The sequence below is a fragment of the Phascolarctos cinereus genome, unplaced genomic scaffold, assembly GCF_003287225.1.
Source record: "Phascolarctos cinereus isolate Bilbo 61053 unplaced genomic scaffold, phaCin_HiC Scaffold_21;HRSCAF=504, whole genome shotgun sequence".
In the NCBI taxonomy this organism is placed as follows: Eukaryota; Metazoa; Chordata; class Mammalia; order Diprotodontia; family Phascolarctidae; genus Phascolarctos; species Phascolarctos cinereus.
In genome coordinates, this window is record NW_027555536.1 from 27,802 (window position 1) to 51,517 (window position 23,716).

Genomic DNA, 23,716 nt, shown 5'->3' on the forward strand with positions numbered 1-23,716 from the left:
CTTGTCTCCGCCTCATCAATGTGCATTCGAGATAGAAGGTTAAGCTGGTCTTATCCCTTCAAAGTTAGTATAGGATCCTGGTTCTAGTGGCGAGATGAATTAGTTGTGCACAAGAACATGGGGCACCAGGATGGATTGCAGGGTGACCTTCAAGCCTTCAAAGGTTTATCACAGGATCGAGGTGCGTGGCTTGTTCTGCTTGGCACCAGAGGCAGAAACTCCTGCAATGGGGAGATGCTGAAGAGAGGCAGATTTAATACTTGAAATAAGGACAAGGAACCTATGGAAGAAAACAAGCCTTTCCTAAGCCCCTACTGTGTGTCAGGCACTGTGCTAAGTGATTTACAAATAGAGCAGTTACTGCCCTTTTACCCAGTGATTGAAGGCCAGGTGTCTTACATAACTATCCTCTCTCCACTGCATCTCCTTGGTAGCTAGTGCTGCTGCCTTGGAGGTCTACAAGCAATGTCTTTAAGAATACTTACTGAGGATTTGGAAAAGGGAATCTTGGTCACGTATGGTTAGAGAAACTCAGCTTTGGGGTGTCATTGAATCATTGAGATTATGGCACTCTGTGATTCTTTTCTGGGAAATCAAGGTCAGATTTCATCACAGCTTATGTATCTTCTGAGGCCTAGAAACCTGCCCCTGAGGGAGCCCAGCCAAGCTGCCCCTGACCCAGCTGCTGGGGAAGGAGAAGCCCCTGGGCAGTGATGCCTCCCTCAGCTGCTGCCTGGGCAGGTTTTTGTTCAGAGCTGTAGCACTGTGGGGCGATAATTATAGTCTCTGACAGTATAGACTGCAGCATCCTCAGCCTCCACACTGCTGATTGTGAGGGAGAAATCTGTCCCAGAGCCACTGCCACTGAACCTCGAGGGGACCCCACCATGCAGGGTGGAAGCGTATCTAATGAGGAGCCTAGGAGCCTGGCCTGGTTTCTGTTGGTACCAGTGTAGGTAATTGCTAATGCCCTGACTGGCTGTGCAGGACATGGTAGCTTTCTCTCCTGGAGACACAGACAGGGAGGCTGGAGACTGGGTCAGCTCAATGGCCCCTCGGGCATCTGCAATCACAAACACAAGGTAAAGAGTGAGAAAAATGCAAGTCCATATTTACATTAGGAGAAATCTCTCAGACAATGTTGTGAGTTAAACCTTCCTGTGCTGGGCTCTGCCCCCATGATCATCAGTGAAGGGCCACATTTTCTGTAACCCTCAGAATCATACACATTCTGAGTTCTGCCCAGATGGAGAAAAGGCAGGGCTGTCCCTACTCTTCCTCACTCACCTGGGATCCAGAACAACAGGAAAAAGAGGAGGTGAGCCTGGGACCCCATGTCCATGTGCTTTAGCTCTCAGCTGCCCAGCACCTTCCTCCCCAGCTGCGTTTTTATAGCTGCTCTCCTGAGTAGCTTCAGGGGCTGGGAGTGAGCCATGCAAAACAGCTCAGGGGAGAGGCTTCTGCCAACAGGACAGGCCCCAGAGATCTTACCTCTTGGACATCCCTGAACCCTCAGCTGTGTGAGTGCAGCATTGCCCTTCTGGGATCCTGGGAATGGGGTACTGCAGTGGTGTTAGATACTACCAATTGCCCAGCAGCCCTGAAAAACTCAAAGGTGCCAAGAAAGCCCAGGACCAGACTGGGACCAGCCTGGAGCTGAGTCACATATGTGTGCAGTGTCTTTAACAGGGTTACACTCCATTCTAGCCTGCAGTACGCTCTCATCACTCATAATTCTTATTACACTCTGACTAACCGGTTCACAGTGATTTCTATGACTGTCTAATCATCAGGAAGGAATTTGTAGGCATTAGGGTCATTGCAACAGAAGGGAGTCGTTTCTTTTTTTTTCTTTTTTAAATTTTTTAAATTTTATTAATTTGTTTTGATGTATCAACAATCACTTCCACATGCTTTTGACTTTAAAATTTTTCTTCCCCTTCCTCCCCACCCCCTCCCCAAGATGGCCCACAATCAGATATAGGCTATACATTTGCATTTCTATAAAACAGATTTTTACATTAGTGAAGGTAGAAGTAAAAATTAAAACCGATAGGAGGAACCATCAGAAAGAGGAAACAAAACTCAACAGATGAGAAAAAAAAAGGATAGCGATTCAACTTCCATAGTTCTTTCTTTGGATGTGGATAGCATTCTCCATCACGAGGGCTCTGGACATGTCTTGGATCCTTGTAATGCTGAGAAAGGTTAAGTTTATCAATATTAGTCATCACACAATGTGGCTGTTATTGTGTACAAAGTTCCCTTGGTTCTGCTCACTTCACTCAGCATCAGACCATGCAAGTGTTTCCGGGTCTTTCTCAAGTCAGCCTGTTCATCATGTCTTATAGCACAATAGTATTCCATTGCATTAAGGGAGTCATTTCTTAGCATTTATGTAAATGTTGTTAGATATTTTCTCCCCTCTGCAGAATTACCACAGCTCCTGAAGAAAGTTCCAGCCACCAAAATCCTTGGAACTGGCAAATGGTTCAGCCTCAGAAATTGATATGATTTGATTGGAAGAAATTACATCAATGAAGAAGAATTGCCATGTCTTTGCTGTCACACCTTTAGGACCATGAAGCCTTTCCATCCAACTTGCAGCTGAAGTCTCCAGTATGAGATATCTCCCCCTACTGCAGGGTGAGCTCCTGGAGAGCAGGGGCCATCTTCCAGCTCTTCTTGGATCTCCAGCTCTTTGCACAGTGTTTTCTCCATCGTAGCAGCCTAATGAGTATTTGTTTAAGTTCATGAATGTATTCATTGATGAAAAGGGTACTCTATGAAGTGATGTTTTGGATTGGCCCCTGTGCACCAGGGAAATCACAGTTTTCTTCCTTGCTGGCTCTACACAGGCGATCTGGGCACTTTGGGGTATAAATTCCCATGCAATCGGAGTATCCACAGTTTCCTCTACAAAGCTTCTAGGTGTGGCCGCTAGGAGGTAGAGTGGATAGAGACCTGGCCTTGAAGTGAGAAGAACCTAAGTTCAAATCCAGAAGAAACTGTGCAGAAATTCTAGGGAAATTCAGAACTAACTATAAACTAAATCAACCTATAATAAGGTACTCATTGACTTCACTTAAAAATTGGGAAATGGTGGAAAATATGTTAGAATGTGTGGATCAAGAATAAGGATATGAAAGAGTCATGGATTGTAAACTACACAGAATCCTCATGATAAGCACCTAGTAAAGTCACAAAAATAAGATATCGATCATATTTTCATAGACATGAAATGAGTCATTACTGATGTAAGACTCATTCCTGTGCAATTTCTCTGAGTGGTCAGACTATCAATTTGTTTCACCAAAGAAGAAAGGTGAGATATGCCTTTAAAAGAATTCCATCCAGCCATATTTTACACGTTATGCGCATTGAAGAATAGGACAGCAGAAAATGACCAAGGCATCAATTACAATGACTTCATATTGGAATTCATCCAGTGAAACTCTGTTGTCCAAAAAAGAGAGCAAAAGAGCCTGAAAAGTGGGGAAATGTTTAATATGCTTGCCAAGTGGAAAAAGCCAGACCTCAAGGGCAATACCAGTTAGGATTATAAATTGATCTGCAGAATCTTCTAAAGAAGGATTATAAGCCGTTTCACCTCATTGATGATGCTGTCATGAAAGTGAGAGGGGTTCAGGAAAAAGACAGAAAAAGAGACACAGAGAGAGACAGAAAAGCAGATTGAGGAAAAAACCATCTCAAGAACCTAATTGACTGTGTCCTGATGTTGCGGTCTGAGAGATTGAGACCCCTCAAAGTTTGGAGTATAGGCCGGGTCACCTGGAATGAATTCAGAGACTCAAGCATTCTTCAAATGAAGGTGGCAAGAATTTATTGTTATCCTTTTCCGCAGGCAAGGATTCTCAAGGAACCTGCGAGAGACTGAGGATGGAGCTAGGGTTTATATGGAAAAGGGCATGGGAAAGGAATGCCAGGGACACTGATGAGGTAATCTAAAGGTCCAGGTGTCTTTGGGAGCTATGGATGGGAAAGTACAGGGAATATACTGGACAGGGAGGGAGATGACAGAGGTATGGATGTTTGGAGTCTGGCAGGAGGAAGAGTCCTTGGGTTGGCCTAGGACAGAACTCCTTGGGCTAGGCAAGGCACCCGTCCCCATCTGTCTTGATGAGAGAATGGTGTGCAACAAGGGAAAGCTTTCTCACAAGACAGGAACTTACTAAGAAATTGGGAGGCTTCCAGAGACATGATGTGAGGGCTGGGGCCTGAGCAACCCAGCACTCTCTCACCCAGCTTTGTGTAGCTGCACCAGGGAGAGAGATCAGGGTCATGCTGGGACACACACATGAATAACTGCTAGGCACAGTGTCGTTGGGCTGGGGATTGGTTGTCTGAGACAATGTTTCTGAGAGTAGGGGGCAATTGGGGTCCAAGTACAAGCACAAGCACCCAAGCACCTCATCACAGAGGCTATTGAAGGATAGAAGAAGATGGAGAGAAGGAGGAAGAGGAGAAAGAGAAGGAGGCAGATGAAGAAGAGGAGGAGGACTAGGAGGAAGAGGAGTTAGATTTCAGCCCCTTTGTTTTAGAGATGAGAAAGCTGACACATGAAGAAATTTATCCAAGGTCTAGTAAGTGGCTGTGCTAATGGTTTAAATCCAATCCCCTACTTTTTCCTCTGCCTCACACTGGAGATGCAATGCCAGCTTGACTAGGATTTAGAATTCAGAAGGGAGAGTAATGTGCCATCATCCTTGATTTGTAGTTAGAACCAGATTGTGAAAAACCAAATAAACGAGTCCTCTTGGTGGGGAGTGGGGGATGAGTATGGCGAAAGGAGGAGGAGGAAGGGAGGAGGGAGAATATTTATTTTTTGTAAATGGATCTTTATTGACATCTTTTGTTTCTGTAACAGTGAAATCCTTGGCAAGTTGCCATGTTACACTGGTGTGATTGGTATGCCAAGAGAAAGCGTGGAAGGAGCCTGGCACATGAGATTGACCCCATGAGATGAACTTGTATGAGGAGAAGATAAGAGGGGCAGACAGAATTAATCAATTCTTGAATCAGTTAACATGTAAGAAGTGCCTGATGTGTGCTAGGCACTGTGCTAAGCACTGGAGGTTCAAAATGTTGCTAAGGAATCCTTTTAAACAAATACATACAAAGCATGCTATATACAGGATAGAATTAGGAGGAATTAGAGAAGGCTTCCTGTGGAAGATAGGACAACCAGATTGGGAAACTGCTCTTGGGGAGGAGTGGGGATAGGTGTGAAGAAAAGAGGGCCATGGCTGCGGCAGCCCAGCCCAGCAGTGGCAGCAGGTACCAGCATTCGCAAATTGAGGAAAGACCTGGAGAGCCTGAGCGACTTGGTAGTGACACTGGTCTCCTGTACAGCAGCATCTCTGCAGAGTGCTGCAGATTTTGACTACAAATATAAATCTGGATTTCCTAAGTTCCATCCTTACAAGGTGGCTTCCACTTTGCCTACCTATGATGAAGCAGAAAGAACCGAGGCTCTCCCTGGTTTCTGTGAGAGAAGATGATTTTGTAGCAAGGGATGATTTTGATGATGCTGACCAGCTGAAGAGAGGACCTGATGGGATATTCAAGTTAACTGTTTTCATGGCATTTCTCTTGAACTGGATTGGGTTTTGGCTGTCTTTCTGTGTGACCGCCTCAGCTGCAGGAAGATGTGGGGCCATTTGAAGGGTGTGTCCTATCTTTAATTAAGTGGATCTTGATTGTCAGGTTTTCCACTTATTTCCCTGGCTACTCTGATGGTCAGTACTGGCTCTGGTGGGTTTTCCTCATATTAGGCTTTCTCCTCTTTCTCAGAGGATCTATCATTTATGCAAAGGTTTGGAAGATGCCAGATACTTTTTCAACCCTCCCCAGGACCAGAGTTCTCTTTATTTGCTGAAGATGTTTTCTGGCAAATACCTTCGTGCATCAATGAATTCTCTCTCAAGAAACAACAGGACACCAGCAGGAAGTGAATCAATACTCAAAGCACAGAAGAAATAATCACTTGCTTTAAAAAATAAATAAACAGTGTTTAAGATAAAAAAAAAGGATGGGCAGTATTTTAAAAACAGGTCCTTATGGACATCTTTTGTTTCTATAACACTTAAGTTCTTGGCTAGTCTGTATGTTACACTGGTCTGATTGTGCCAAGAGGAAGTGAGGGAAGGTCTAGCACATGAGATTGACCCCACGAGATGGATTTCTATGAGGACAGGACAAGGAGGGGTAGCGTCGGATCAATAAATTCATAAATCAGTTATCATGTGGTAAGCACCTAATGTGTGCTAGGAATTGTGCTAAGCACTGGAGGTTCACAATGAGACAAAAGAAGTGCTGCCCTCAAGGAGCTTACAATCTAGTTGGGGAGAGGACATGTAAACAAATCCATACAAAGCAAGTTATAGAGCAGATGAACTGGAAATAATTAAAGAGGGCACTAGAATTAAGAGGAATTAGAGAAGGGATGGGCCAGTGTACTTTACTGAGTTGGGGGATGAGGAGGATGGCTATAAGATCAGAACTGCACTTTAAGGAAAATCACTTTAGTGCCTGAATGGCTGAGTCATCTACATGATTAGAGGGAACAGATCCCAGTGTGTATTTTACCCTGTCCTAAACAAAGACAGCCCCATCTTATGGCTCTGTGCTGTAGTCCATCCCAGTGTGCTGTGTTCTTCCCTGGGCAGCTTATCTCTGGAATACTTTGGGCTTTGTCCAGTCCCAGGTGTCCCTTTGGGAAGGCAGTCAGAGGAGTAGTCAGGATGGTGAAGGGATTGGTGCCCACGTTGGGTGAAGAAGATCACTGGAGGGAAGGAGAGGTGCTTGGCCTGTAGAACATACATGGGGCACCAGGATGGAGTGGAGGGCCACCTTGTAGCCTTGAAAGGTTTATCACACAATCGAGGTATGTGGCTTTTTCTGCTTGCTACCAGAGGCAAAAACTCCTGCAATGGGAGAAACTGAAGAGAGGCAGATTTAATACTTGAAATAAGGACAAGTTACCTATGGAAGAACACAGGCCTTTCCTAAGCACCTACTATGTGCAGGCATTGTGCTAGGTGATTTCCAAATAGAACAGTCACTGCCCAGGTCCCCACTGCCTGAAGGCCAGGTACTTTACATCTTCCCCTTTTCCCAGGGTTCTCTGGCATCTTTAAGGGGGGTTGGGTGTTTCTAGACTGCCTGCCATTGACTGTAGAACTCACTGATGCTATTACGTACAAGTGTAAGAGGTTCTTCTACACTCCAATTTAATTTAGCCGTTCATAGTCAGATTAGCTTTTCGTGAGAAATATTTACTTCAAAGATATATTACCAAATATAGAAATAGTGCATAGGGCACCGTTTTCTCTCTCCCTCCTCCTTGTACACACACAGATACACACAAGTCTGTCCATCCCTGCAGAGGGCAATAGAGGCACAGTTTAGCTGAATTCCTATAGAGTACAGTCCCTAGTCCCTAATCCCCAATCCCACTTGGGGTCACATCCCCAGAACCATAGCATATGAGGGTTTCCTTGCCAGGTCGTCAGGCTGCCACACCCTGCCTGACATCCTGGATCATTAGACAACATGAGTTGAACTCCTGATCCAGGAGAGATCACCTCCTATCCCAAAAATGAGAAGGACAAATGATTGAAGAAGTTCGGTGCCCCAGGCCGGAGAGAGAAAGAGTAGATGAAGGAAGGAATGCTCCTTCCTTTTCACCACTTCAGCTCATGGCACCTCATCATGGGTGAGTAGGGACCTTCACCTTCTGATGTGTGTTTGGAAAGAGCTGCAACAGGGAAGAAAGCGACTGTCCAGAGAGGCTCCTTTCAAGATGCAGCATTTTCCTACTAGGTAGGGAATTAAGGAAGCTGCTCCCACTGTAGTGACAGGGAGCTGCAGATAGCAGGGTGACCCTAGGTAGGTGATCTTGGCTTGTGCAAAGATAGTTCTATTACAGGAACGGTATTTTCTTTGATGCTCACAACTCTGGGGGATAAGAGTTATTATGATCTCGATTTTACAGTTGGTGAAACTGAGAGAGACATAGGTTACATAGGGTCACAATGCTAGTAACTGTCTGAGGGTGGACATGAACTTGGGTGTGTCTGAGTGCAGGCCCAATGTTTGAGTCATTGCACCAACTAGCTGCCTCCAGGCAATGAAAGTTGTGTCAAAGTGTCAGTGATATACTGTTACTGGAGGTAAGCATTTTGCCCACAGGGGAGGTCCTCCAGAAGAAGGGTTAGTATATGTGAGAGTTATTGTTAAAGTATAAATGATAAGACCTGACAACAAGTTGGTCATCTCAGGAGAGTGTCAGTGAGGAGTTGAGGATGACACTCAGGTTAGGATTCTGGTGACTGTAGAGATGGAAGAGTTCTAGGAAAGCTTTGAACAGAGAGGAGGAGGAGAGGGGCCATGATGGGTGCTTCTTCACCCAGGAGTTTCCTATCCCAGTGTGAAATGACAGGTGCAGCCATGCCACCATCTCATGGGGACAAATGAAAATAGGAATTAGTCAGTCACAGCATCTGCCTCTGAGACCCAGAAACTTCCCCCTTAGGCAGCCGAGACAAACAGCCCCTGACTCAGCTGTTGGGGAAGGAGAAGCCCCTGGGCAGTGATGCTTCCCTCAGCTGCTGCCTGGGAAGGTTTTTGTTCAGAGCTGTAGCACTGTGAGAGGCCAATTATAGCTCTGCTGACAGTAGTAGTCTGCAGCATCCTCAGCTCCACACTGCTGATTGAGGGAGAAATCTGTCCAGAGCCACTGCCACTGAACCTCGAGGGGACCCCATTGTGCAGGGTTGAAGCATGTTTAATGAGGAGCCTGGCCTGGTTTCTGTTGGTACCAGAGAAGGTCATTGCTAATGCCCTGACTGGTCATGCAGGACATGGTCATTCTCTCTTCTGGAGACACAGACAGGGAAACTGGAGACTGGGTTAGCTTAATGGCCCCTTACGCATCTGCAATGACAAACACAAGGTAAAGAGTGCGAAAAATGCAAGTCCATATTTACAGTGGGAGAAATCTCTGGTAGTGTTTTGAGTTAAACCTTCCTCTACTGAGCCCTGCTCCTATGTTCACCAGTGAAGAGCCACATTTTCTCTCTGACCCTCAGAATCACACACATTCTGAGTTCTGCCCAGAGGGAAAAAAGGCAGGGCTGTCTCTGCTGTTCCTCACTCACCTGTTATCCAGAACAACAGGAAAAAGAGGAGGTGAGCCTGGGACCCATGTCCATGTGCCTGAGCTCTGAGCTGCCCAGCACCTTCTCCCCAGCTGCCTTTTATAGCTGCTCTCCTGAGTAGCTTCAGGCGCTGAGAGTGAGCCATGCAAAACAGCTCAGGGGGAGGCTTCTGCCCACAGACAGGCCCCAGAGATCTCACCTCTGGACACCTGAACCTCAGCTGTGTGAGTGCAGCACTGCCCTTCTGGGATCCTGGCATGGTGTATCGCAGTGGTGTTAGATCCAACCCTGTCCCATCAGCCCTTAAAATCTCAAAGATGCCAAGAAAGCTCAGAGCAGACTGGACCAGCAAGAAGTGATTCACATATGTGTCCTGTGACTTCAGTGGGGTTAACCTCCATTTTAGCCTGAAGCATCATCATCACCATCAACCATGAATCTTATTCTGCTCCCTACTCACTGGTTCATGGTGATTGGTATGAGTGTCTGATCATTAGGGAAGAATTTGTAAGCATTAGAGTCAGTATTACAGAAGGGAGTCATTTCCTAGTGTTTATGTAAATGTTGCTGGATTTTTCCCACCTCTGCAGAATTACCACAGCTACTGCAGAAAGTTCCTGCTACCAAAGTCCTTTCAAATGGCAAATGGTTCGAATATGATTTCATTGAAGAAATTACATCAACTAAGAGAAATTGCCATCACTTTGCTGCTGCACCCTGTGGACCATGAGACCTTTCCATCCTACTTGCAGCTGAAGTCTCCCATATGGGACATCTCCCCTACTGCAGGGTGAGCTCCTGGAGAGCAGGGCCATCTGGCAGCTTCACTTGCATCTCCAACTTTTAACACAGTGATTTGCCCATCATGACTGCCTAATCAATATTTTTGAATTCAATACTGTATTCATGTATTAAAAAAGCACTATAAGAAGCTATGCTTTGGATGGGCCCCTCTACACTAGGGAAAAGCCATTTTTCTTCCTCAATGACACTACAGAGATGATCTGGAATGTTGGGATATGAATTCCCATGCAAGTGGAGTAGTAATAGGATCCTGTAAAAAGCATCTAGGTGGAGATGCTAGGTGATGCAGTAGACAGAGCTCCTGCCTTGGATTCAGGAGGACCTGAGTTCAAATTTGCCTCAGCCATTTACTAGCTGTCTGGCTTGAGACCCTGGGCAAATCTCTTAATTCTGACTGCTTCCCCAGAATAAATAAATTAAAGCCACTGCTAAGAGACACATTTCATAATCTAGAACTTTATATACAAGTTAAAGGATACTTCTCTCATGTAAATGTAATGTTACCCATCCTGCAAGCCTCCTTCCCCAGAACCTGGCCAGAATTACCCGGGGCATTCAATGTTTTCTCTGTTTTGGCTCCTCTCCCCAGCCCTCAGTGACTCCCTGGTACCTGGTAATGCCTGGCTCAGTAGCTGCTGAGTAACTGTCACCCACTGCTCCTGCCCACCCTGGTTTCCTGTCTCTGTCCCCTGCACTGTCCAGTAGCTGTCCTCAGCTACCAAGACAGGAGAGGCCTTTGCTCCCAGACACACCCTGGTACCTGCCTTCAACAGTCCTCTCCTCCTCAGCCTCCAGTGGACTTTGTCTCTTTTGCTCCAGGAGCAGATCTCTTACTCTACCAGATATTGGGAAACACCAAGTCAAGTCACAAAAATAAGATATTGTTCATGCTTTCATAGACAGAAAATTATTCATTACTGATGGAAGACCACTCCCATATCAGTCCTCTGCATGGTCAGACTACTGATTTTCTGAGCAAAGATGAAAGGTGAGACAGGCATTTAAAACAATTCCATCTTGACACATTGAAATGAATTATTGCCACTGAAAAATCAGATGGCAGTAAATGACAAAGGCATCATTTACAATGACTTCATATAAAAGTTCGACCTATGAAACTCTATTGTCATATAAAGAAAACCAAAAGAGACTAAAAAGCTCCTAAAAAGTCAATAAATATTTCATTTACTTGCCAAGCAGACAAAGGTGGAAGTGAATGAAAAGAATGGTTTGGATTCTAAGTTCATTTGCAGAATTTTGTGAAGAAGAACTATGAGCCGTATCACCTCATTGATAAAGCTTTCATAACACACACACACACACACACACACACACACACACACACACAAACAGAGAGAGAGAGACAGAGAGACAGAGACAGAGAAGCATAATTAAAAAACAAACTCAAGACATTATTTGAGTGTGTCCAGGGACTACTTAGGGATCAGGCAGATGGAGAGAAGAAGGAAGAGAGGAGGAGGAGGTGTAACTCAGCCGCCCTTGTTTTAGAGATGAGGAAATTACAAGATAAGAAATTCACCCAAAGTCTAATAAGTGGCTGTTACTCATTGGAATCCAGTTCCTTTACTTTCAAATCCCCTCCCCCTTTTCCATTGCCCCATCCTGGAGATAGAATACCATGTATAGGAAATTAAACTTAGACCAGCTTGACTAGAATTTAGAATTGATGAAGGGGTAGTAATGGGCAATAATCCTTAATTAAAAGGTTGGAAGCAGACGGTAAAAAACCAAAGAAATGAGTCCTCTTGGTGGGGAGGGGGAGATGGGTATGGAAAAAGGAAGGAGGAGGAGGGGAAGGAGAATACATATATTTTCAAAAAGAGATCTATATTGACACTTTCTGTTTCTATAACACTTAAGTTCTTGGCTAGTCTCCATGGTTACACTGGTGTGATTGTGATGCCAAGAAAGACTGAGGAAAGGTCTTGCATGTGAGATTAATTTCTATGAGGACAGGTCAAGAGGAATCAATTAATTCCTATTTCAGTTGTCATGTAGAAAGTGCTCAATGTGTGCTAGGCCCTGTGCTAAACATGAGATATTGAAAATGAGGTAAAAGAAGCTCTGTCCTCAAGGAGCTTATAGTCTGGTAGAGGAGATGACATGTAAATAAATCTATATAAAGCAAACTACAGACTGGATAAACTGGAAGTAATTAAAGAGGGAAGGCACTGGGATTAAGAGGCATTAGAGAAGCTAGGGCACTGGAGTTTATTGAGTTGGGGGATGAGGAGGATGGTTATAAGATGAGACCTGCACTTTAGGAAAATCACTTCACTGCCTGAATGGGCTGAGTGGACATGGCTGAGTCATCTACACGATTAGAGGAAGAGATCCCAATGTGTATTTTACCCTGTCCTAAAGAAAGACAGCAATATTTTATGGTGCCATGCTTTAGTTGAACTCGGTGTGTTACATTCTTCCCTTGACAGGTCATCTCTAGAATAGTTTTGTTTTTTTTTCCCAGTTCCAGGTGCCCCATGGTAGGAGGAACCAAGAAATTATGGAAGGCAGCCAGAAAAATGGGCCAGATGGTGGAGGGTTGGAGTGAAAAAGATCAGTGGCAGGAAGCAGGGATGCTTGGCCTGCAGAACATGCATGGGGCACCAGGATGGATTGGAGGGTGACCTTCAAGTCTTCAAAGGTTTATCACAGGATCGAGGTGCATGGCTTGTTCTGCTTAGCACCAGAGGCAGAAACTCCCACAATGCAGAAAAGCTGAAGAGAGGCAGATTTATACTTGAAGTAAGGACAAGGAACCTATGGAGTAAAACAAACCTTTCCTAAGCCCCTACTATGTGCCAGGCACTGTGCTAAGTGATTTACAAATAGAGCAGTTACTGCCCTTTTACCCAGTGATTGAAGGCCAGGTGTCTTACATATCTATCACCTCCTGACTGCATCACTTAGGTAGCTGGTGCTGCTGCCCTGGAGGTCTACAAGCAATGTCTTTAAGAATACTTACTGAGGATTTGGAAAAGGGAATCTTGGTCATGTATGGTTAGAGAAACCCAGCTTTGGGGTGTCATTGAATCATTGAGATTATGGCACTTCTTTTCTGGGAAATCAAGGTCAGATTTCATCACAGCTTATGGGTCTTTTGAGGCCTAGAAATCTCCCCCTGAGGGAGCCCAGACAAGCTGTCCCTGACTCAGCTGTTGGGGAAGAAGTCCCGGGGCAGTGATGCCACACTCAGCTGCTGCCTGGGCAGGTTTTTGTTCAGAGCTGTAGCACTGTGGGGAGATTATAATAGCCATACTGACAGTAGTAGACTGCAGCATCCTCAGCCTCCACACTGCTGATTGTGAGGGAGTAATCTGTCCCAGAGCCACTGCCACTGAACCTCGATGGGACCCCATCGTGCAGGGTGGAAGCATCTAATGAGGAGCCTAGGAGCCTGGCCTGGTTTCTGTTGGTACCAGTGTAGGTCATTGCTAATGCCCTGACTGGCTGTGCAGGACATGGTAGCTTTCTCTCCTGGAGACACAGACAGGGAGGCTGGAGACTGGGTCAGCTCAATGGCCCCTCGGGCATCTGCAATCACAAACACAAGGTAAAGAGTGAGAAAAAAGCAAGTGTATAGTTACAGCAGGAGAAATCTCTGGCAGTGTTGTGAGTTAAACCTTCCTGTGCTGGGTTCTGCCCCCACGTTCACCAGTGAAGAGCCACAATTTCTCTCTTACCCTCAGAGGGACAAAGGGCAGGGCTGCCTCTGCTCTTCCTCACTCACCTGGGATGCAGAGCAACAGGAAAAAGAGGAGGTGAGCCTGGGACCCCATGTCCATGTGCCTGAGCTCTGAGCTGCCCAGCATCCTCCCCAGCTGCCTTTTTATAGCTGCTCTCCTGAGTAGCTTCAGGGGCTGGGAGTGAGCCATGCAAAACAGCTCAGGGGGAGCTTCTGCCCACAGCAGAGGCCCCAGAGATCTCACCTCCTGGACAGCCAGGCAACCTCAGCTGTGTGAGTGCAGCATTGCCCTTCTGGGATCCTGGGAATGGCGTATCGCAGTGGTGTTAGATCCAACCCTGTGCCCATCAGCCTTGAAAACCTCAAAGATGCCAAGAAAGCTCAGACCACACTGGGACCAGCAAGAAGTGATTCACATATGTGTCCTGTGACTTCAGTGGGGTTACCTCCATTTTAGCCTGAAGCATCATCATCACCATCAACCATGATTCTTATTCTGCTCCCCACTCACTGGTTCATGGTGATTGGTGGGAGTGTCTGATCCTTAGGGAAGAATTTGTAGGCATTAGAGTCAGTATAACAGAAGGGAGTCATTTCCTAGCGTTTATGTAAATGTTGCTGGATTTTTCCCCCCTCTGCAGAATTACCACAGCTACTGCAGAAAGTTCCTGCTACCAAAGTCCTTTCAAATGGCAAATGGTTCAGAATATGATTTCATTGAAGAAATTACATCAACTAAGAGGAATTGCCATCACTTTGCTGCTGCACCCTGTGGACCATGAGACCTTTCCATCCTACTTGCAGCTGAAGTCTCCCATATGGGACATCTCCCCCTACTGCAGGGTGAGCTCCTGGAGAGCAGGGCCGTCTGGCAGCTTCACTTGCATCTCCAACTTAACACAGTGATTTGCCCATCATGACTGCCTAATCAATATTTTGAATTCAATACTTATCATGTCATTAAAAAAGCACTATAAGAAGCTATGCTTTGGATGGCCCCTCTACACTAGGGAAAAGTCATTTTTCTTCCTCAATGACACTACAGAGATGATCTGGAATGTTGGGATATGAATTCCCATGCAAGTGGAGTAGCAATAGATCCTGAAAAGCATCTAGGTGGAGATGCTAGGTGATGCAGTAGACAGAGCTCCTGCCTTCCATTCAGCAAGGCCTGAGTTCAAATTTAGCCTCAACCATTTACTAGCTGTCTGGCTGTGAGACCCTGGGCAAATCTCTTAATTCTGACTGCTTTCCCCAGAATAAATAAATAAAGCCATTGCTAAGAGACACATTCATAATCTAGAACTTTATAACAAGTTAAAGGATACTTCTCTCATGTAAATGTAATGTTACCCATCCTGCAAGCCTCCTTCCCCCAGAGACCTGGCCAGAATTACCCGGGGCATTCAATGTTTTCTCTGTTTTGGCTCCTCTCCCCAGCCCTCAGTGACTCCCTGGTACCTGGTAATGCCTGGCCTCAGTAGCTGCTGAGTAACTGTCACCCACTGCTCCTGCCCACCCTGGTTTCCTGTCTCTGTCCCCCTGCGCTGTCCAGTAGCTGTCCTCAGCTACCAAGACAGGAGAGGCCTTTGCTCCAGACACACCCTGGTACCTGCCTTCAACAGTCTCTCCTCCTCAGCCTCCAGTGGACTTCTGTCTCTTTTGCTCCAGGAGCAGATCTCTTACTCTACCAGAATATTGGGAAACACCAAGTCAAGTCACAAAAATAAGATATTGTTCATGCTTTCATAGACAGAAAATTATTCATTACTGATGGAAGACCCACTCCCATATCAGTCCTCTGCATGGTCAGACTACTGATTTTTCTGAGCAAAGATGAAAGGTGAGACAGGCATTTAAAACAATTCCATCTTGACACATTGAAATGAATTATTGCCACTGAAAAATCAGATGGCAGTAAATGACAAAGGCATCATTTACAATGACTTCATATAAAAGTTCGACCTATGAAACTCTATTGTCATATAAAGAAAACCAAAAGAGACTAAAAAGCTCCTAAAAAGTCAATAAATATTTCATTTACTTGCCAAGCAGACAAAGGTGGAAGTGAATGAAAAGAATGGTTTGGATTATAAGTTCATTTGCAGAATTTTGTGAAGAAGTACTATGAGCCATATCACCTCATTGATAAAGTTTTTGTAACGCACACACACACACAGAGAGAGAGAGACAGAGAGACAGAGACAGAGAAGCATATTAATTAAAAAACAAACTCAAGACATTATTTGAGTGTGTCAGGGACTACTTAGGATCAAGGCAGATGGAGAGAAGAAGGAAGAGGAGGAGGAGGAGGTGTAACTCAGCTGCCCTTGTTTTAGAGCTGAGGAAATTTACAAGATACAGAAATTCACCCAAAGTCTAATAAGTGGCTGTTACTCATTGGAATCCAGTTCCTTTACTTTCAAATCCCCTCCCCCCTTTTCCATTGCCCCACCCTGAGATAGAAACCATTATAGGAAATTAAACTAGACCAGCTTGACTAGAATTTAGAATTGATGAAGGGTAGTAATGGGCAATAATCCTTAATTAAAAGGTTGGAAGCAGACGGTAAAAAACCAAAGAAATGAGTCCTCTTGGTGGGAGGGGAGATGGGTATGGAAAAAGGAAGGAGGAGGAGGGAAGGAGAATACATATATTTCAAAAAGAGATCTATATTGACACTTTCTGTTTCTATAACACTTAAGTTCTTGGCTAGTCTCCATGTTACACTGGTGTGATTGTGATGCCAAGAAAGACTGAGGAAAGGTCTTGCATGTGAGATTAATTTCTATGAGACAGGTCAAGAGGAATCAATTAATTCCTATTTCAGTTGTCATGTAGAAAGTGCTCAATGTGTGCTAGGCCCTGTGCTAAACATGAGATATGAAAATGAGGTAAAAGAAGCTCTGTCCTCAAGGAGCTTATAGTCTGGTAGAGGAGATGACATGTAAATAAATCTATATAAAGCAAACTACAGACTGGATAAACTGGAAGTAATTAAAGAGGGAAGGCACTGGGATTAAGAGGCATTAGAGAAGGCTAGGCACTGGAGTTTATTGAGTTGGGGGATGAGGAGGATGGTTATAAGATGAGACCTGCACTTTAGGAAAATCACTTCACTGCCTGAATGGGCTGAGTGGACATGGCTGAGTCATCTACACGATTAGAGGGAAGAGATCCCAATGTGTATTTTACCCTGTCCTAAAGAAAGACAGCAATATTTTATGGTGCCATGCTTTAGTTGAACTCGGTGTGTTACATTCTTCCCTTGGCAGGTCATCTCTAGAATAGTTTTGTTTTTTTTTCCCAGTTCCAGGTGCCCCATGGTAGAGGAACCAAGAAATTATGGAAGGCAGCCAAAAATGGGCCAGATGGTGGAGGGTTGGAGTGAAAAAGATCAGTGGCAGGAAGCAGGGATGCTTGGCCTGCAGAACATGCATGGGGCACCAGGATGGATTGGAGGGTGACCTTCAAGTCTTCAAAGGTTTATCACAGGATCGAGGTGCATGGCTTGTTCTGCTTAGCACCAGAGGCAGAAACTCCCACAATGCAAAAAGCTGAAGAGAGCAGATTTTATACTTGAAGTAAGGACAAGGAACCTATGGAGTAAAACAAACCTTTCCTAAGCCCCTACTATGTGCCAGGCACTGTGCTAAGTGATTTACAAATAGAGCAGTTACTGCCCTTTTACCCAGTGATTGAAGGCCAGGTGTCTTACATATCTATCACCTCCTGACTGCATCACTTAGGTAGCTGGTGCTGCTGCCCTGGAGGTCTACAAGCAATGTCTTAAGAATACTTACTGAGGATTTGGAAAAGGGAATCTTGGTCATATGGTTAGAGAAACCAGCTTTGGGGTGTCATTGAATCATTGAGATTATGGCACTTCTTTTCTGGGAAATCAAGGTCAGATTTCATCACAGCTTATGTCTTTTGAGGCCTAGAAATCTCCCCCTGAGGGAGCCCAGACAAGCCCCTGACTCAGCTGTTGGGAAGAAGTCCCGGGCAGTGATGCCACCTCAGCTGCTGCCTGGGCAGGTTTTTGTTCAGAGCTGTAGCACTGTGGGAGATTATAATAGCCATACTGACAGTAGTAGACTGCAGCATCCTCAGCCTCCACACTGCTGATTGTGAGGGAGTAATCTGTCCAGAGCCACTGCCACTGAACCTCGATGGGACCCATCGTGCAGGGTGGAAGCATATCTAATGAGGAGCCTAGGAGCCTGGCCTGGTTTCTGTTGGTACCAGTGTAGGTCATTGCTAATGCCCTGACTGGCTGTGCAGGACATGGTAGCTTTCTCTCCTGGAGACACAGACAGGGAGGCTGGAGACTGGTCAGCTCAATGGCCCCTCGGGCATCTGCAATCACAAACAAGGTAAAGAGTGAGAAAAAAGCAAGTGTATAGTTACAGCAGGAGAAATCTCTGGCAGTGTTGTGAGTTAAACCTTCCTGTGCTGGGTTCTGCCCCCACGTTCACCAGTGAAGAGCCACAATTTCTCTCTTACCCTCAGAGGGACAAAGGGCAGGGCTGCCTCTGCTCTTCCTCACTCACCTGGGATGCAGAGCAACAGGAAAAAGAGGAGGTGAGCCTGGGACCCCATGTCCATGTGCCTGAGCTCTGAGCTGCCCAGCCAGCACCTTCCTCCCCAGCTGCCTTGTTATAGCTGCTCTCCTCAGTAGCTTCAGGGGCTGGAGTGAGCCATGCAAAACAGCTCAGGGGGGAAGCTTCTGCCCACAGCAGAGGCCCCAGAGATCTCACCTCCTGGACAGCCAGGCAACCTCAGCTGTGTGAGTGCAGCATTGCCCTTCTGGGATCCTGGCATAGTGGTATCCCAGTGGTGTTACATCCAACCCTGTCCCCATCAGCCCTGAAAACCTCAAAGATGCCAAGAAAGCTCAGACCACACTGGGACCAGCAAGAAGTGATTCACATATGTGTCCTGTGACTTCAGTGGGGTTGACCTCCATTTTAGCCTGAAGCATCATCATCACCATCAACCATGAATCTTATTCTGCTCCCTACTCACTGGTTCATGGTGATTGGTAGGAGTGTCTGATCATTAGGGAAGAATTTGTAAGCATTAGAGTCAGTATAACAGAAGGGAGTCATTTCCTAGCGTTTATGTAAATGTTGCTGGATTTTTCCCCCCTCTGCAGAATTACCAGAGCTACTGCAGAAAGTTCCTGGTACCAAAGTCCTTTCAAATGGCAAATCGTTCAGAATATGATTTCATTGGAAGAAATTACATCAACTAAGAGAAATTGCCATCACTTTGCTGCTGCACCCTGTGGACCATGAGACCTTTCCATCCTACTTGCAGCTGAAGTCTCCCATATGGGACATCTCCCCCTACTGCAGGGTGAGCTCCTGGAGAGCAGGGCCATCTGGCAGCTTCACTTGCATCTCCAACTTTAACACAGTGATTTGCCCATCATGACTGCCTAATCAATATTTTGAATTCATACTGTATTCATGTATTAAAAAAGCACTATAAGAAGCTATGCTTTGGATGGGCCCCTCTACACTAGGAAAAGCCATTTTTCTTCCTCAATGACACTACACAGATGATCTGGAATGTTGGGATATGAATTCCCATGCAAGTGAGTAGCAATAGGATGCTGTAAAAAGCATCTAGGTCGAGATGCTAGTGATGCAGTAGACAAGCTCCTGCCTTCCATTCAGCAAGCCTGAGTTCAAATTTAGCCTCAACCATTTACTAGCTGTCTGGCTTTGAGACCCTGGGCAAATCTCTAACTCTAACCGCTTCCCCAAAATAAATAAATAAAGCCACTACTAAGGCCAGAGAACTCACAATCTAGAATTTCATATATAAGTTAAGGGAAACTTCTCTCATGTAGAGGTAACGTTACCCATCCTGCAGCAGCCTCTCCCCAGACCTGGCCAGGCCTCCCCGGGCACTCGAATTCTCTCTCCTTTGCTCTCTCTCCTGCCCTCACTGGCTCCCTGGTGCCTGGTAACTGGGCTCAGTAGCTGCTCAGTGACTGTCACCTACTGCTCCTCCCTACCCTGCTTTCCTGTCTCTGTCCCACTGCAGAGTCCAGTAGCTGTCCTCAGCTCCCAGGACATGAGAGCCTTTGCTCCCAGACAGATGTGGCCCGGCCTTCAACAGTCCTCTCCTCCTCAGCCTCCAGTGGACGTTTGTCTCTTTTGCTCCAGGAGCAGATCTCTTACTCTACCAGGATATTGGGAAACACCAAGTAAAGTCACAAAAATAAGGTACTGTTCGTACTTTCATAGACAGAAAATTATTCATTACTGATGTACACTCATTCCCTATCAGTCCCTGCATGGTCAGACTACTGATTTGTCTGAGCAAAGATGAAAGGTGAGACAGCATTTAAAACAATTCCATCTTGACACATTGAAATGAGTTATTGCCACTTGAAAACAGATGGCAGAAAATGACAAAGGCATCATTTGCAATGACTTCATATAAAAGTTGACCTATGAAACTCTATTGTCATATGAAGAAAACCAAAAGAGAGTAAAAAGCACCTAAAAAGTCAAGAAATATTTCATTTACTTGCCAAGCAGATAAAGGTGGAAGTGAATGCAAAAAACTTTTTGCATTATAAGTTCATTTGCGGAAGTTTGTTAAGAAGAACTATGAGCCGTATGACATCACTGATCAAGCTTTCATAACACACACAGACACACACAGAGACACACACAGGAAAGAGAGAGAGAGAGAGAGAGAAAGAGAGAGAGAGAGAGAGAGAGAGAGAGAGAAAGAGAGAGAGAGAGAGAGAGAGAGAGAGAAAGAGAGAGAGAGGAGAGAGAGAGAGAGAGAGAGAGAGAGAGAGAGAGAGAGAGAGAGAGAGAGAAGAGAGAGAGAGAGAGAAGCAGATTAGGGAAAAAACTAGTTGAAGACAGTATTTGACTGTGTCCAGAGACTATTTAGGGATCAAGGCAGATGGAGAGAAGAAGGAAGAGGGGGAGGAGGAGTTGTAATTCAGCCACCCTTGTTTTAGAGATGAGGAAATTGACAAGATGAAGAAATTTGCCCAAAGTGTAATAACTGGATGTGTTATTCAAATCCAGTTCCTTTACCTTCAAATCCCTTCCCCCCTTTTCCACTACCCCACCCTAGAGATGGAATGCCATGTATAGGACATTGCACCTAGACCAGCTTGACTAAAATTTAGAATTGATACCACACAAATAGAATCAGATGTAAAGAACTGGAAAAACATCAGTTGCTTATGGGTAGGCCGAGCCAATATAATAAAAATGACAATCCTACCTAAGCTAATTTACTTATTCGTGCCATACCAATCAAACTACCAAAAAATTATTTTATACAGTTAGAAAAAATAATAACAAATTCATTTGGAAAAAAAAAGGTCCAGAATATCAAAGGAACTAATGAAAAGAAATGCAGGGGAAGGTGGCCTAGCAATTCCAGATCTTAAATTGTATTATAAAGCAGCAATCATCAAAAATGCTTGGTACTGGCTAAGAAATAGGGAGGTGGATCAGTGGAATAGGTTAAATATGCAAGACACAGTAGTCAATGACTATAGTAATCTATTATTTGATAAACAAAGACCCCAGCTTCTGGGATAAGAACCACTCTTTGAAAAAAACTGCTGGGAAAACTGGAAAAGAGTATGGCAGAAACTAGGCATAGACCCAAATCTCACACCATATACCAAAATAAAGTCAAAATGGGTTCATGACTTAGATATAAAGGCTGATACCATAAGTAAACTGGGAGAACAAGGAATAGTTTACCTATCAGATCTATGGAGAACAGAAGAATTCATGACCAAACAGGAGATAGAGAACATTATGAAAAGCAAAGGATAATTTTGATTACATTAAATTGAAAAGTTTTTGCACAAACAAAGCCAATGCAACTAAGATTAGAAGGAAGGTAGAAAATTGGGAAAGAATTTTTACAACCAGTCTCTCTGATAAAGGTCATTTCTAAAATATATAGAGAATTAAGACAAATTTATAAGAACACAAGCCATTCCCCAATTGATAAATGGTCAAAGGATATGAACAGACAGTTCTCAGATGAAGAAATTAAAGCCATCTATAGTCATATGAAAAAATGCTCTAAATCGTTATTGATTAGAGAAATGCAAATCAAAACAACTCTGAGGTACATCATTACACCTATCAGATTGGCCAACATGACAAAACAGGAAAATGATAAATGTTGGAGAGGATGTGGGAAAATTGGAACTAATACATTGTTGGTGGAGTTGTGAAATGATCCAACCATTTGGAGAACAATTTGGAACTATGCCCAAAGGGCTACAAAAATGTGCATACCCTTTGATCCAGCAATAGCACTTCTAGGGCTATATCCCAAAGAGATCAAACAAATGGGAAAAGGACCCACATGTACAAAAATATACATAGCAGCTCTTTTTGTGGTGGCAAAGAATTGGAAATTGAGAGGATGCCCATCAATTGGGGAATGGCTGAGCAAGTTGTGGTATATGAATGTAATGGAATACTATTGTGCTATAAGAAATGATGAACAGGCTGACTTCAGAAACACCTGGAAAGACTTATATGGTCTGATGCTGAGTGAAGTGAGCAGAACCAAGAGGACTTTGTACACAATAACAGCCATGTTATGCAATGACTAAGATTGTTAAACTGAACCCTTCTCAGCATTATGAGGATCTAAGACATCTCCAGAGGCCTCATTATGGAAAATGCTGTCCACATGCAAAGAAAGAACTATGGAAGTCGAATTGCTATATCTTATTTTTACCTTCTGTTGAGTTTTGTTTCATCTTTCTGATGGCTCCTCCTATTGGTTTTAATTTTTACTTCCAACTTAACTAATGTGAAAATATGTTTAGTGGGTATGTAAATGTAAATCCCATATCAGATCGTGTGCTGTCTTGGGGGGGAGGAAAAGGGAGAAAATTTTTCAACTCAAAAGTATGTGGAAAAAATAAAAAAAAGTTTAAAAAAAAATTTAGAAGTGATACAGGAGGAGTAATGGGCAATAATCCTTTATTAATAGGTTAGAACCAGAGTGTAAAAGACCAAAGAAATGAGTCCTGTTGGTGGGGAGTGAGGGATGGGTGTGGAAAGAGGAAGGAGGAGGAGGAAAGGGAGAATACATATATTTTAAAAAACAGATCTTTATTGACACTTTCTGTTTCTATAACACTTAAGTTCTTGGCTAGACTACATGTTACAGTGCTGTGATTGTGATGCCAGGAAAAAGTGAGGAAAGGCCTTGCACGTGAGATTAATTTCATGGGATGAACTTCTATGAGGACAGGACAAGAGGGGTAGCATCTGATCAATCAATCCATAAATCAGTTATCATGAAGAAAGTGCTCAATGTGTGCTAGGCCCTGTGCGAAGCATGGGATGTTCAAAATGAGGCAAAAGAAGCTTTGCCCTCAAGGCACTTACAGTCTAACAGGGGTGACAAAATGTAAATAAATCTATATAAAGCACACTACAGACTGGATAAACTGGAAGTACTTAAAGAGGGAAGGCACTGGGATTAAGAGGCATGAGAGAAGGCTGGCCCCTGGAGTTTATTGAGTTGGGGGATGAGGAGGATGGTTATAAGATGAGACCTGCACTTTAGGAAAGTCACTTTACTGCCTGAATGGGCTGAGTGGACATGGCTGAGTCATCTACACAATTAGAGGGAAGAGATCCCAATGTGTATTTTACCCTGTCCTAAAGAAAGACAGCAACATCTTATGGTGCCATGGTTTAGTTGAACCCAGTGTGTTACATTCTTCCCTTGGGCAGGTCATCTCTAGAATAGTTTTGGGGTTTTTTTCCCCAGTTCCAGGTGCCCCGTGGTAGGAGGAACCACGAAATTATGGAAGGCAGCCAGAGAAATAGTCCAGATGGTGTAGGGTTGGAGTGAAAAAGATCAGTGGCAGGAAGCAGGGATGCTTGGCCTGCGGAACATACATGGTGTTAGGGATCTATAAGGATGTAGAGGGCCACAGGCTGTTCAAGAGATCTCACTGATGGGTGAAGGCCCTCCTCTGGTGCTGATC

At 44.5% G+C, this 23,716-nt stretch overlaps 4 pseudogenes across 3 annotated transcripts; 1 reads left to right on the forward strand and 3 right to left on the reverse strand.

Moving 5' to 3' along the window:
- Positions 1-749: 749 nt before the first annotated feature.
- LOC110203852 (immunoglobulin kappa variable 3-15 pseudogene) lies at positions 750-1,396 on the reverse strand (annotated as a pseudogene). Its single transcript, XR_013484043.1, has 2 exons — positions 1,288-1,396; positions 750-1,063 (listed from the first exon to the last, which is right to left on the reverse strand). The product of XR_013484043.1 is annotated as an immunoglobulin kappa variable 3-15 pseudogene (transcript).
- A 3,450-nt stretch (positions 1,397-4,846) lies between these two features.
- Positions 4,847-5,981, forward strand: LOC110203859 (NEDD4 family-interacting protein 1 pseudogene; annotated as a pseudogene).
- A 7,245-nt stretch (positions 5,982-13,226) lies between these two features.
- LOC110203853 (immunoglobulin kappa variable 3-15 pseudogene) lies at positions 13,227-13,820 on the reverse strand (annotated as a pseudogene). The gene is made up of 2 exons (XR_013484044.1): positions 13,738-13,820; positions 13,227-13,541 (listed from the first exon to the last, which is right to left on the reverse strand). The product of XR_013484044.1 is annotated as an immunoglobulin kappa variable 3-15 pseudogene (transcript).
- A 3,812-nt stretch (positions 13,821-17,632) lies between these two features.
- LOC110203854 (immunoglobulin kappa variable 3-15 pseudogene) lies at positions 17,633-18,323 on the reverse strand (annotated as a pseudogene). The gene is made up of 2 exons (XR_013484045.1): positions 18,246-18,323; positions 17,633-18,051 (listed from the first exon to the last, which is right to left on the reverse strand). The product of XR_013484045.1 is annotated as an immunoglobulin kappa variable 3-15 pseudogene (transcript).
- Positions 18,324-23,716: the final 5,393 nt, after the last annotated feature.